This window comes from Gadus chalcogrammus, unplaced genomic scaffold (assembly GCF_026213295.1).
Source record: "Gadus chalcogrammus isolate NIFS_2021 unplaced genomic scaffold, NIFS_Gcha_1.0 GACHA080, whole genome shotgun sequence".
NCBI lineage: Eukaryota > Metazoa > Chordata > Actinopteri > Gadiformes > Gadidae > Gadus > Gadus chalcogrammus.
The window spans coordinates 74305-88666 of record NW_026613515.1 but is presented as its reverse complement, the minus strand read 5'-3'; the positions used below and the strand labels follow the sequence as shown (position 1 = coordinate 88666).

Sequence of the window (14362 nt, the reverse complement as noted above, 5' to 3'; positions counted from 1 at the left end):
TTTTGGCCCAATAAGAAGCCATCTTAGCTAGAGAGAGAGGTGGTGGTGCTATATTAAATTACTTGTATATTGCTTGCAGTGAATCCTCCAAGTCCAAGTGGGGACCTCTTGTAAGTTACTGCAACCCAGAAAAAGATGGAAACAAAGAAAAATAAATAACAATGCATAAACTAACAATACAAATATATATAAGACAAATAATTGTGTTATTCAGGCTATTAAAAAATATTTCAAAATATCTGAGAGCCGGAAGCATAAGGAGATAGTCATGATGTTGTCGCCATATATATAAATATTAAATAGATGCCTCGTCCAGGCTGCTGGCCAATGGAGTCGAACGTCACCACTGGCGGCCATCTTCCCAGCGTAAGCTGCTCACCCATAACATTGTGTTGGTAGTGGTAGGCCTACATGTACTTTTTAAATAACCACAACTTGCTCAATTTTCCACCGATTTTCAACCGGTTTGGTTCATTATAAACATCAGAGATGTAGTTATGACACTGCATACTTTTGATAGAATAATGAAAAACAGAATAATGTTCTAAAATATGTACAATATCATAACCACGTTAATAACGTTTGTAATAAACCAAACCGTTTGTAAATCAGTTGAAAATTGAGCAAGTTATTGTTATTTAAAAAGTAAATGTACCACTACCAACACAATGTTATGAGTGAGCAGCTGACTGTGGTAAGATGACCGGCTATGGTAACGTTCTAGACGCCACAGTAAAACGGAAAATGAGAAACGGCGATTTATTAAAAAAAGGTGGCGAAGAAGATAGAGGAAGCCGGTGTCGTGTCAATATAAGAAGTGTATCATCATCACGATGCATTCAGTACACACTACGCTCTCGTATGTGTGTGCGTGAGAATGGCAGCGTGTGTTGACTTCAGCGAGTGAGCGGACAAGCAAGGAGAGCGAGCGATTGCGCATGTCAGTTTAGTGAACGAACGAGTCCGGTTGTGTGTACTGTTAAGTCACTGGAACTACGAATAAAGTACCCAGCCCGTCAATAATCGTGTCCGATTCATTCCGACCTATAAGCAGACCCACTGCCTGTCAAAGTTAAGGGTGTTACCCCGAGAGAACATCGGTCCTGGAGGGAACGTCTCTCCTGTGCCCCTGACCATTCAGCTTTTAAAAACGCCAGTAATACTTTTATATACACAGATAAATAAAATACGTTTTGATTGCGAAGCTTGCTAGCATGCCACACAGACTCATATGATGGTATCTGAACGGATAATATATTACATTAGGACTTACCAGTTAACTATTATTAGCGAGCATGCTAGCGATTGATAATGCTATCAAGCTAAAGCCTCCGGACTTCGGTTTACATGGCACGGCAATAATACACCAAGTTAACATTTATTCATACGATGACAGGTGAATATATATATATAAGGCAGACTGTGGGAGTCACCGGTGTCTGTGTGACTTCAGGACCATGGAGAGCACCACTGCAGCCTGCACTTGAACAGGCTGAATTGTGCTGAGTGCTGCGGGCAGCAGGGGCCCACTAGGAGGCAGAGCCAAAATGCTTGCAGCACCTGATATTCCCAGGCGGTCTCACATCCAAGTACTAACCAGGCCCGACACTGCTTAGCTTCCGAGATCGGACAAGATTGGGCGTGCTTTTTTTTTTCTTTTGGTGACACCCGCCACTACTTACAGCAACCTGGGCTTCTGAGGAGGTCTCCCATTCAAGTACTAACCAGGCCCGACCCTGCTTAGCTTCCGAGATCTGACGAGATCGGGCGTGTTTTTTTTTTTTTTTCTTTTGGTGACACCAGTCACTACTTACAGCAACCTGGGCTTCTGAGGAGGTCTCCCATCCAAGTACTAACCAGGCCCGACCCTGCTTAGCTTCCGAGATCTGACGAGATCGGGCGTGTTTTTTTTTTTTTCTTTTGGTGACACCCGTCACTACTTACAGCAACCTGGGCTTCTGAGGAGGTCTCCCATCCAAGTACTAACCAGGCCCAACCCTGCTTAGCTTCCGAGATCAGACGAGATCGGGCGTGTTTTTTTTTTTTTTTCTTTTGGTGACACCCGTCACTACTTACAGCAACCTGGGCTTCTGAGGAGGTCTCCCATCCAAGTACTAACCAGGCCCGACCCTGCTTAGCTTCCGAGATCAGACGAGATCGGGCGTGTTCAGGGTGGTATGGCCGTAAGCAATTGCTACCTGTGAAAGTCAGCCTCATGAAGCTCAGGTGTGGGCAGTGCTGGGGGTTAGGGCAGTGCTGGGGGTTAGGGTTAGGGTGAGGGTTAGTGCTGGGCAGTGCTGGGAGCTCTGTGTGTGTGTCTGTGGGTTAGGGTTAGGGTGAGGGTTAGTGCTGGGCAGTGCTGGGAGCTCTGTGTGTCTCTGTGTGTTAGGGTTAGGGTAAGTGTTAGTGCTGGGCAGTGCTGGGAGCTCTGTGTGTGTCTGTGGGACCCTCAGTGACCTTTAATAGCAGGCAGGCTTTTGGGGCCTAAAGGGAGAGAAGTGTGAGCCATTGGGGCTTGCTGTGACTTAATACAATACACAGGGCAGTGCTGGGAGCTCTGTGTATGTCTGTGGGACCCTCAGTGACCTCCAATAGCAGGCAGGCTTCTGGGGCCTAAAGGGGGACGAGTGTGAGCCATTGGGCCTTGCTGTGACTTAATACAATACACAGGGCAGTGCTGGGAGCTCTGTGTATGTCTGTGGGACCCTCAGTGACCTCCAATAGCAGGCAGGCTTCTGGGGCCTAAAAGGGGACGATTGTGAGCCATTAGGCCTTGCTGTGACTTAATACAATACACAGGGCAGTGCTGGGAGCTCTGTGTGTGTCTGTGTGACCCTCAGTGACCTTTAACAGAGAGCAGGCTTATGAGGCCTACCTGGGAGGTGTCTGTGCCTCTGGGCCTGTCAGTGACTTAATACAATACACAGGGCAGTGTTTGGTGCTCTGTGTGTGTCTGTGTGACCCTCAGTGACCTTTAATAGACAGCCGGCTTATGAGGCCTACCTGGGGAGGTGTCTGTGCCTCGGTCTTGTACTGGAGGCTGTGGAGAGTGGGTGCCCTCCGGGCGCCAGGCCAGCCCGGGCATGTGTGCCCTGGGCCAGGAAGAGGGGTGCAGTGTGCTGCCAGGTGGTTATTTAATTTATTTAATAGAGAGAGAGATAAAGAGAGCGAGAGAGAGAGAGAGAGAGAGAGAGAGAGAGAGAGGGGGGAGGAGAGAGAGAGAGAGAGAGAGAGAGAGAGAGAGAGAGAGAGAGAGAGAGGGGGGGAGGAGAGAGAGAGAGAGAGAGGGGGGGAGGAGAGAGAGAGAGAGAGAGAGAGAGAGAGGGGGGGGGAGGAAAGAGAGAAGAGAGAGAGAGAGAGAGAGAGAGAGAGAGAGGGGGAGGAGAGAGAGAGAGAGAGAGAGAGAGAGAGAGAGAGAGAGAGAGAGGAGGAGGAGAGAGAGAGAGAGAGAGAGAGAGAGAGAGAGAGGAGAGAGAGAGAGAGAGGAGAGAGAGGGGAGGAGAGAGAGAGAGAGGGGGGGAGAGAGAGAAAGAGAGAAAGAGCGAGAGAGAGAAAGAGAGAGAGAGAGAGAGGGGGGGGGGGAGGAGAGAGAGAGAGAGAGAGAGAGGGGGGGGAGGAAAGAGAGAGAGAGAGATAGCTGTAATCCCACTGGAGTTGCACATCAATCAAATCATGACATCAACGTTCACACAAGGAGATGGATAAATCTCTAAACTACACCACACCACACCACCACACCACACCACGCCACCACCACCACACCACCACCACACCACCACACCACCACACCACCACACCACCACCACCACACCACCACACCACAACACCACCACACCACCACCACACCACCACACCACCACACCACACCACGCCACCACACCACCACACCACACCACCACACCACACCACACCACCACACCACACCACACCACCACACCACCACCACCACCACATCACCACCACCACCACACCACAACACCACCACACCACCACACCACCACCACACCACACCACGCCACCACACCACCACCACACCACCACACCACCACACCACCACCACACCACACCACGCCACCACACCACCACACCACCACACCAGGGCGAGGGGCAGGTGGGGGGCTATGGAGGGGGGGCTGGGGGTGTTGAGAGGTGTAGGGGGTCTAGGAGGGGGTGAGGAGAGGACAGGGGGGGCAGTAGTGAGCAGTGTGTGTGTCTGAGGGAGGGGGTGGGCCGGAACCGGGGTCTGTACCGGGGGCGGGCCCATCTCGCAGCCACGCCAAAAGCCCCCCCCCTCAAAGGGGAAGCCTGTTGAGGGAGGGGGTTAAAGTGTGGTGGAGGGCTGTTGTACAATAAGCAGGTTCTGCTTCAGCCAGTCGTCCGTGTTCTGCTCCACCCTGTGGAAGGTATGGGGGGGGGGGCCAAGCAGGTTTAATGGACTCTGCTCATTGGTTCCCCTGTCTGACCGTCCCTGATGGGGGGGTGTTGGTGGTGACGGCGTGGGGGGTAACTGCTTGGTGGTGAACTGCTTTTATCGTTTTAAAGTATGTCTTGGTGATGTGGGAGAGTGGAGGTAGGGGGTATGTGTTGGGGGCTGGTTGTCTGTGTGTGTGTGCGTGCGTGCGTGCGTGCGTGCGTGCGTGCGTGCGTGCGTGCGTGCGTGCGTGCGTGCGTGCGTGCGTGCAAACCAAGCCGGCTACCAGGAAGTTGCGTCCGCAGCGTCACGCGGCAGCCTCGGGTCAGCCTGTGGAGAGAGAGCCCAGGTTACACTCACACGCAGCGCATGGTGGGTATGGTGGGGGATCAGGTTAAGTGGTTTGATCCAGATATGAAGGGGTATTGTGGGGGGATCAGGTCAAATGGTTTGATCCAGATATGAAGGGTTATTGTGGGGGTATCAGGTCAAATGGTTTGATCCAGATTCCCGGTCAGGGTCCAGGTCCCAGTCCCAGTCCCGGTCCGGGTCCTTTTCCTTGTCCCGGTCCGGGTCCTGGTCCAGGCCCCGCTCCGGGTCCTAGTGCGCGTCATGGTCCCGGTCCGGGTCCGGACCTGGTCCTGACCTCTGCAGCTCATGATAGGCCCCCTGATAGCCGTAGGCCCTGGGGCTTCAGCCCAGGTAAGCCTGTGCATTAAGGCGGCCTTGACCACATCGACCTCCTTAAGAGGTGGAACCATCTCCCTTGTGGGATTTATACAGTTATCTTATCTGGTTATGTGTGTGTGTGTGTGTGTGTGTGTGTGTGTGTGTGTGTGTGTGTGTGTGTGTGTGTGTGTGTGTGTGTGTGTGTGTGTGTGTGTGTGTGTGTGTGTGTGTGTGTGTGTGTGTGTGTGGTACAGGTAAAACAGTAGTCCTCTTACGTTGGTTAATGATTGATGATTGAATGACAGCTCTTACTCAGTCCCAGGTCTGGGATCTGGTTTGATCCAAGGTGTTTCTACATTTAAAAATATATTATATATATATATTTACTCTGTTTCTTTGTCTTGTCTTTTTCTCCCTATGTATTTTGATACGCTGGGAGTCACATGATTTCACAGCACACGATACAAAATACAGCAGAACTTTATAGCTGTGAAGTAACTCTAGTTCCTCTGTTTTAACCTCCAACATCATTACTGGGACCAGGTGGTTTATAGCTTTATATGGACTTCCTCCAACCTTTGTTCCGTTTTATCTTATCACTTCACCAGTTTAGGTTGTGTTCGGGTGGAGGCCCCGCCCTGACGGAGCGTTGGGACCATCGTGAAGGCTTTACACGTCTGTCTCTTTCCTCATTTGTCTTTCACACTGAGGAGCCCAGCAGCTCAATCTTTACTCTGAACCTTTAGAACCTCTTAATGTTCTGACTCGGTTCTGAACACTTACTTCAGCCTCAAGAGTTCTCGCCCGCACTGGGCCCTGGCAACACATCACTCCCATCCTCCACCAACTACACCGGCTCCCTGTGCAATACCGTATTCAATTTAAAATCACTCTCCCTGCTTTCAAAGCACAACATAATCTCGCACCTTCCTGTCTCTCTAACCTCCTGGCCCCCCTACCAACCAACCCGCACCTTCCGCTCCACTGAAGCCCAGCTCCTCTCCACCCCCGCCGCACACCTCCGCACCACGGGTGACAGGGCGTTGAGCGTGGCCGCTCCAGGACTCTGGACCTCCCTCCCACTTGTACTGCGTCAATGCGCTTCACTGTCCACTTTCAAATCTCTACTCATAGCCCTCCTCTTCACCCTGGCTGTTCCCTCTGACCCCTAACCCCTCCTACCGTGACCCTGACCAGGGCTGACCAACACACCCCCCCCCCCTGCCATTTCCTCTTCCAACCTATCTTTTACCGCTGGTTTATTTATGACCTAGTTGTTTTGATTTGTTTTCTTTCTCTATAATGTGTTTAACAAATGTAAAGTCTTTTATTGTCCCTGTTTGATGTCTAATGTTATTTTATTGCAATTTTGTTTTACCTTTACCGTCTATATTTATTCCCCTTTGGTGACATGAAAGGCGCTTGAAACAAAATGTATTATTTTTATTGTGTGTCTGTGTTTGTGAGCGTGTGTGTGTGTGTGTGTGTGTGTGTGTGTGTGTGTGTGTGTGTGTGTGTGTGTGTGTGTGTGTGTGTGTGTGCGTGTGCGTGTGTTGTACAGGTAAAACAGCAGTCCTCTTAAGTTGGTTAATGATTGATTGTTTTAATGACAGCTCTTATTCAGGCCCAATAAGCCACGCACGCGTGGCTTCAATATATATATATATATACATATATATATATATATACAGTATATAAAGGATGTCCATGGTTAACCGGTCAAACCCATACTGATACCATTTTCGAGACTCCTTGAAATAGAACTTATTATTGCTTCAATTGCTGATAAGATGATGATAGTTCAAGATAGGACATTAAACAGGTCATAATTTCATCTTTACTATCTATTTTATATTGCTGGGACAACAAGTTTTCAACAAAATCTCAAATATTTTCTTTTTTCTGTTGCATTTGAACACATCAGTCATGTTACTGAGCCAACCTGAACACATCACAATTGACACTGTTTGCGACTTATTTTTTAAGCTAACTAGCTTTATGTCCTGCCGATTCTAACATGGATTTAAAAACTGCATTACTATTTTTAACTGACGGGACTTTCTACACCGTCCGGTTGTTTGATTACTACCGCTGCTTTGAATGACTGTTGATGCACGCGGTGCCGACTCTGAAGGCCAATTTCCACCAGAATCGTCACGGAAGCGCCACGGCAGCGAAGCGGCTGTGTTCCGTACTGCAATCCCCACTGGGAGCGGCACGGACACGTTCCGACTGATGGCTCAAGACGTGCATAATTATAATAAGTATTCATACAATATTTGTTATATTCAAACCATATATATTATAATATACATTATAATATATATATATATATATATATATATATATATATATATACACACCTTATAATCAACCATACACATAACCCATTAAATAGGCCACGGTAGACCTATGATTTCTAGATGTCATGGCAACATCCACTCGCGACACTGGACTTGCGAGGCATCGACGCAGACTTTCATTTCTTCTTTGCCACTGATTAGCAATTGATACCATACATAGATAGACTGTATAATATTACAATACCCTGTGAATTGCATAGGGATCGATGTGAGCTCATGAATATTCATGAGCAAAGGCAAACTGATTGGCTGTAGTCGTGTTCTGAGACACGGCAGCGAACCGGCAACTTTCAGAAATAGAAGAGGCAAGTATCGTAAACGAAGTGCCGATTTGGGGACGGTTTTGTGCCGTGCTTGTGCCGTATCCAGTGGAATAGCCTACGTTGACTTTAATGGTTTCTATTATTTTCGGTGACCGGTTCGCTGCCGTTCCGCTTCCGTGCCGATTCCGGTGGAAATTGGCCTTGAGCCCGTCTGTACACCGTCTGCAGAAGCAGCAGCTGACAGAGTTTTCGGTTGGACTAGACGGATACTAAGTTGAAGGAGTTTTTTAACCCAAAGACAGTGAAGGTACAACACTTTTATATAGGCCTACAGTCCAGTGTTAAGATATGACCAAAATACAAGCTGTGGTCGCTCACAATAAAGCTTGCAGTGGGCGTGCATTAGGGCTTTGACTTTTGCCCAAAAATCATATTCGAAGTTTGTTTGTTTATTAATATTAATATTCGAATATATTCAAATATTTATTAATAATATTTTGACCATTACATGCCTTCAGTAAGACCTGGATTGGGCTTTGCGAGGTTTGTTTCCGCGTTGCTATGGTTACCGGTCTTGCGTGTTTCAACGGTTTATTAGGTTTCTAAAAAATCGCTGTCTAATCAATACTTCATTCACTGCCTCTTCCGTGGTCATTGCAATATTATGAATAGACTGCGTCGGGTTCTCCAACGTCTCTCCCTCTTGGCCTGCCCATAACAAGTTCCAATATTAAGGGCTGCCTAATATTCGTTCGAATTTTGTTATATTATATTCGGATAACGAAGTTCGGAGTCAAAGCCCTAGCGTGCATGAACCATGAACCAACCTGCAAACAGTGCCGCGCCTACGAGTGACGTATTAATCGCGCGACTCAACGAATTGATGACCAAATTCGTTGCCAACGCTTTTAGTAATAGATTTTTATCGATTTTATAAATTCGTTGTTGCAGCCCTAGTATATGATAATGAACGACCTGTTTACTACCGTTAATATTGACTTCAGGTTACTGGTATACAATATAGTTCTCATCTTGGTATATGTCTCTGTGTATCGCTTATCAATTAAAGACAGACTTTACTGTAGAGAATACAACGTTGGTTCACTGCTTTTCTGACCCGTGTGGTAAATTGAACACTGCGTTCAATATTCAAGAGATTAGTTTGTCTTGATGCTACTCCGAATTAAAAGAAGGACGTGACAGAAGTCCTTTCAATGAGCTGATATTTTAAAAAGTTAAATATTTGTGCGTATTGACTATCAATGTGTTGAGCTTCACCAGTTGATTTATATTGAATCTGTGGTTCAGTAAAGTGACAGAATTCACTTCAATTGTACCGCAATGCATTTTTTAAGTCTATTGTACATCTTTTTTGTGTTGTAGTTTAAGCACAGTTACAGTCTCCAAGGTGTTTAATTATTCATCTGTCATCTGCTGTACACATCTGTACTGTAGTGAGGGCAGTGTGGTTATGTTGTGGGGTTCATATTGATGGTCTATGACGTCCATAATGCTTTAGTGTGACGCAGACACAATGATCTTCTCTCTCAATAAACAGCTAAAGTTCAAAAGGCAATTGAAGTGATGGATGAGTTGTGTTTGTGTCCAGTCTACTATGGATGAGGAGAGAGAGGATGGGGGTCCTACCTCTAAGACCGCTCTGTCTGGGGAACATGGCCGCCGGAGCAAAGCTAAGAGGTAAGAAGAGGATCTCTCTGCCTGTGACTGTTGTCCATCTCAGAGCTCAGCAGTGGTACATCATGACTCCATCATTAGTCTGAGTAAAAGCTGTGTGTGTGTGTGTGTGTGTGTGTGTGTGTGTGTGTGTGTGTGTGTGTGTGTGTGTGTGTGTGTGTGTGTGTGTGTGTGTGTGTGTGTGTGTGTGTGTGTGTTGAAGCCCAGAGCAGCAGCAGAGAGCAGACTCCCCTGGACCCAGCTGTGTCTCCATGAAGAGTGACTGGTCTATGGATCATCCTTATAGCTTTAAAGATGGACGCCCCTCCAGAGAGGAGAGGTAGGAGTTTCAAACAGACTGGAGTGGCTCAAAACTAATACAACTTTTTCTTTAAAAAAAAGTGTGTGTGTGTTGAAGGCCAGAGCAGCAGCAGAAGGCAGTCTCCCCTGGACCCAGCAATCGTATGAATGAAATTAGTATTAAGATGACTTGTAGCAGACTTTACAGGTTTAATGTTTTAAGGTTCAATGACTTTAGGGATTATTTACTATCCATGTTAAAAAGAAGAAGGAATAGTGCCTCAGATTGCAATTTTTTTAAATATAGACTATGCTTAACATTTTTCACTTCATTTAGTTTTTACACATTTGAAGATTTTATTTAAAGTCACATTTGTCTTATTATCTTTATTGTTGTTGTTGATCCGAAAATGATCCGACCCGTGACTCAAAAACCGTGACACAATCCGAACCGTGAGTTTTTGATGCGTTGCACCCCTAATCATTAGTCTGAGTAACAGCTGTGTGTGTGTGTGCGTGTGCGTGTGTGTGTGTGTGTGTGTGTGTGTTTTGTGTTGAAGCCCAGAGCAGCAGCAGAGAGCAGACTCCCCTGGACCCAGCTGTGTCTCCATGAAGAGTGACTGGTCTATGGGTCTACCTGATAACTTTAAAGATGGACGCCCCTCCAGAGAGGAGAGGTAGGATTTTCAAACAGACTGGAGTGGCTCAAAACTAATACAACTTTTTCTAGAATAAAAAGTGTGTGTGTTGAAGCCCAGAGCAGCAGCAGAAGGCAGACTCCCCTGGACCCAGAAATCGTATGAATGAAATTAATGTTAAGACGACTTGTAGCAGACTTTACCGGTTTAATTTTTAAAGGTTCAATGGCTTTCAAACGGCTCCATTTATTGAACCAGTTTGAATTTATCTTTGGAGGTTTGTTGACACAAATGATCTGTGAAGAACAATACAAGTCTGGGTAGAAATGTAGATACTGACTGCTTTATTTTCTATGTTAGCTAAACGCATTGTGAATAAACACTCTATGCACAGTATGAAGGGTACTTAGTGGGTTTTTATGTCAGCATGTAGGTGCTTAAATAATAACTTTTCTTCCCCCCCCCCCTTAAATTTCCATTTAAAAAAGCTGAGAAAGAATATTAAAATTAAAAGTCATGAGAAAATAGTTTAGTAGCCCTGCAATAAATAATGATAATAGATCAAATTCATGTAGTGCTTTTCCCACCGCTCAAAGACGCTTCACAATCGCTTCATAAGCTAAATGATAAGAAACAAAAAAGAAGCTGAACAAAACCTGAGACAACGGGGAGGGGTGTGGCGGTGGAGGAGGTCAGAGAGGGAGGGGGGCGCAAGGTTGTTGAGGGCTTTGAAGGGGATGAGTAGTATTCTGAAATCAATCCGGTATTTGACGGGAAGCCAGTGGAGGTCTTGGAGGACAGGGTTGTGGTCTGAGCGGTGGGTGGATGTGAGCATACGGGCTGCAGAGTTTTGAACATATTGCAGTTTATTAAGCTAGTGTTTTGATGAGCCGTATAGGATGGAGTTACAGTAATCAAGGCGGGATGAAATGAATGCGTGGACCAGAGTTTTGGCGGCTGAGAGTGACAGGGAGGGACGGAGACGAGTGATGTTCCTGAGGTGGAAGAAGGCTGTTTTGGTAATCTGGTTCATATGGGGGAGGGATGAGAGGGTGGGGTGAAGGATGATACCTAAGTTGTGGATGTGAGTGGAGGGGGTGACAATGGAACCATCAATATTAAGTGAGATGTCCTGGGTGGGGCGGGTGAGGGAGTTTGGGCCAATGATGAGGATTTATGATTTATTGCAATTTAGTTTGAGGAAGTTGTGTTTCATCCAAGTTTTGGCCTCAGTGAGGCATGTGGCGAGGGTGCAATGGTTGGCTGCAGAGGTGGTGTTGGTGGAGAGGTAGATCTGAGTGTCATCAGCGTAACAGGGAAAATGGAGGCCATGTTGGCGGAGGATTTGACCGAGTGGGAGGATGTAGATGATGAACAGTAGGGGACCAAGTACAGAGGACCAAGGAAATGATCAAATGAAACGATATCCACAAATCCTAACCTCCAGATGGTGTTTGTTTTTCAGAAGGAGGCAGCAGAGAGCAGACTCCCCTGGACCCAGCTGTGTCTCCATGAAGAGTGACAGGTCTATGGGTCAACCTGTTAACTTTAAAGATGGACGCCCCTCCAGTGAGGAGAGGTAGGAGTTTCAAACAGACGATAAAAGAGACAAGTTGGTTGTTATCAGACCCCACTGACACTGATGTTTACAGATAAGGAAAAAACAATAGAGTGTGTGTGTGTGTGTGTGTGTGTGTGTGTGTGTGTGTGTGTGTGTGTGTGTGTGTGTGTGTGTGTGTGTGTGTGTGTGTGTGTGTGTGTGTGTGTGGTGTTCAAGCCCAGAGCAGCAGGAGAGTGCAGACTCCCCTGGACCCAGCTGTGTCTCCATGAAGAGTGACCGCTCTATGGGTATACCTCCTGAGCTTAAAGATAGACGCCCCTCCAGAGGGGCTTATTGGCTATTCTTATTCGTGTTTGTATTCGTGTTTGTATTCGTGTTTGCATTCGTGTTAGTGTTCTTGTTTGTATTCTTGTTTGCATTTGTGGTCAAAAAGCGATATTGCTCCAGACTGTATGGCGTGTTCCTAATGCGGCCCCCTAATGGGCCTTACATCCTGTTTACCTATATTGAGTTCCAGGAGGCATCTCCAACCAACATAAAAGTGCCAGCAGTGGGAGGTAATTTTCAATAAAATAAAACTAAGAATAAATTGGCCCTAACAACAACAGGAGAATTTCGATTATTATATTCGATTATCTTTGAAATCATGACCCCCAATCTGGATACCAGTGATTTTCCTCTCTGCTCGGATAGCACATACTAGAGGTTCTAAGGCCAAAATAAAGAGTGATGGCCAGGCGGGACAACCCTGCCTGGTAGATCTTAGGAGTTGGAGAGGTTTGGATATTGTTCCATTAGTTTTAATTGAAGCACTAGGGTTATTATAGAGGGCCTTCACCCAGCTAATACTAACTGGTCCAAAACCAAATTTTGACATAACGTAAAACAAAAAATGCCACTCTACCCTGGCAAAGGCTTTCACAGCGTCCAGTGATATGGCTATGGCTGGATGCTGTAGAGTACTGGCTGTCGCCATTACCTGGAAGAGTCTTCTCATATTGTTGGAAGCAAGTCAACCTTTGATTAATCTTACTTGATCAAGATGGATCAATGAGGAAAGGGCGGTCTCCATAGGCATAGCAAGAATTTTAGCAAACAGCTTATAATCGTTATTTAGCATACTTTTAGGGCGGAAATTGGTCATTTGATCCTTACCAGGCTTAGGAAACAGCAAGATAGTTGCTTGGCACATAGTCGGTGGCATTGAGTGGTTAGTTAATATATTGTTGAATAGTAAAGTAAGAAGTGGAGATAAGTTATGTTGGAGGCATTTATAAAGCTCTATGGTAAAGCCATCATTGCCTGGTGCTTTCCCAGATGGGAAAGCTTTCAATGCTGAGAATATTTCCTTTCTGTAAGGGGAGCCTCTAAACTTTCTCTCTCCTCTTCTTTTAAAGTTGGAACGGAGATATAGTGAAAGAAAGATTCCATCTCTTTCTCGTCTATGGAACCTCTGATACATTTTTGAATAATATTCTCTGAACGCTGTATAGATTTGTGTTTGTTCGTAAATTACCTCACCAGTGCTTTTACCTGTATTTGAAATTGAATGCCGATTTCGTAATGGTTTTAATCTTAAGGCTAGCATTCTGCCTGCTTTGTCACCACTTTCAAAGTATTTACGACGAACTCTAAACAGTGCAAATGCTGTCTCCTCATGTATGATTGATTGTAATTCTGCCTTACAGATCATCATTTTATTTTAATTGTATATTCTTAGGATCCCGCATATGCTGTGATTCTAAAGACTTAGTCTCTAAAATTAAACAGTTTTTCTTCATCACCATTCTCTTCTTTTTGGCTGTGGCGTAGCTAATAATCCATCCTCTACAGGTAGCCTTAAATACTGCCCATACTATTTGTAATGAGGGCACTGAAGTTAGATTGATCTGAATAAACTCTTTTGTTTTCTCTTTTAACATGGACACAAATTCTTCATCCTTGAGTAAAGAGTTGTTAAATCTCCACTGTTTATTTGTATGGTTGATTTGGGAAAGAGAGAGGAGGACAGACAGAGGGGCGTGGTCTGAAATAATAATATTGTGTATTTTGCTATTTTGTCAATCACATTCTCTACTATATTCTGAGATAAAAGTAAGTAATCAATCCTTGAGTATGAGTTATGAGCATGAGGATGATAATAATAATAATATTAATTGATCCGTTTTTTAAAGCGCTTTTCTAAGTACTGTGGCAACCCCTTTCGTCGGCGGCGGGGATTCGGGAATTAAACAAGGAAGCAGGGTTGCGGTCACAAAAAGGGAAATCATACGTCAACTAAGGTTCTTCCGTAATCGGGAATAAGGGTGCGGGACCTCCGGGTCCAGCCCTTCCTCGGGGTCGGCGGGGAACAGCTCCCGACGCCTCCGGCTCACTCCTGGGGGGGGAAACGTTCTTTGGTTAACGTGAGGTCGACAACACGTCTCCTCCCGGTCAGCCCTCCTTGCCGTCTGCTCCGTCCCCAGCCCTTAAAGCTCCTCTCT

At 46.0% G+C, this 14362-nt stretch overlaps 1 long non-coding RNA gene and 1 other non-coding gene across 2 annotated transcripts; one reads left to right on the top strand and one right to left on the bottom strand.

The window, feature by feature from the left end:
* Window positions 1-2069: 2069 nt before the first annotated feature.
* On the bottom strand, window positions 2070-2189 carry LOC130378482 (5S ribosomal RNA). The gene has a single exon (XR_008894716.1). It is a non-coding gene; the product is annotated as a 5S ribosomal RNA (ribosomal RNA).
* A 7282-nt stretch (window positions 2190-9471) lies between these two features.
* On the top strand, window positions 9472-11872 carry LOC130378481 (uncharacterized). Its single transcript, XR_008894715.1, has 3 exons — window positions 9472-9720; window positions 10241-10357; window positions 11784-11872. It is a non-coding gene; the product is annotated as an uncharacterized LOC130378481 (long non-coding RNA).
* The last annotated feature ends 2490 nt before the right edge of the window (window positions 11873-14362 follow it).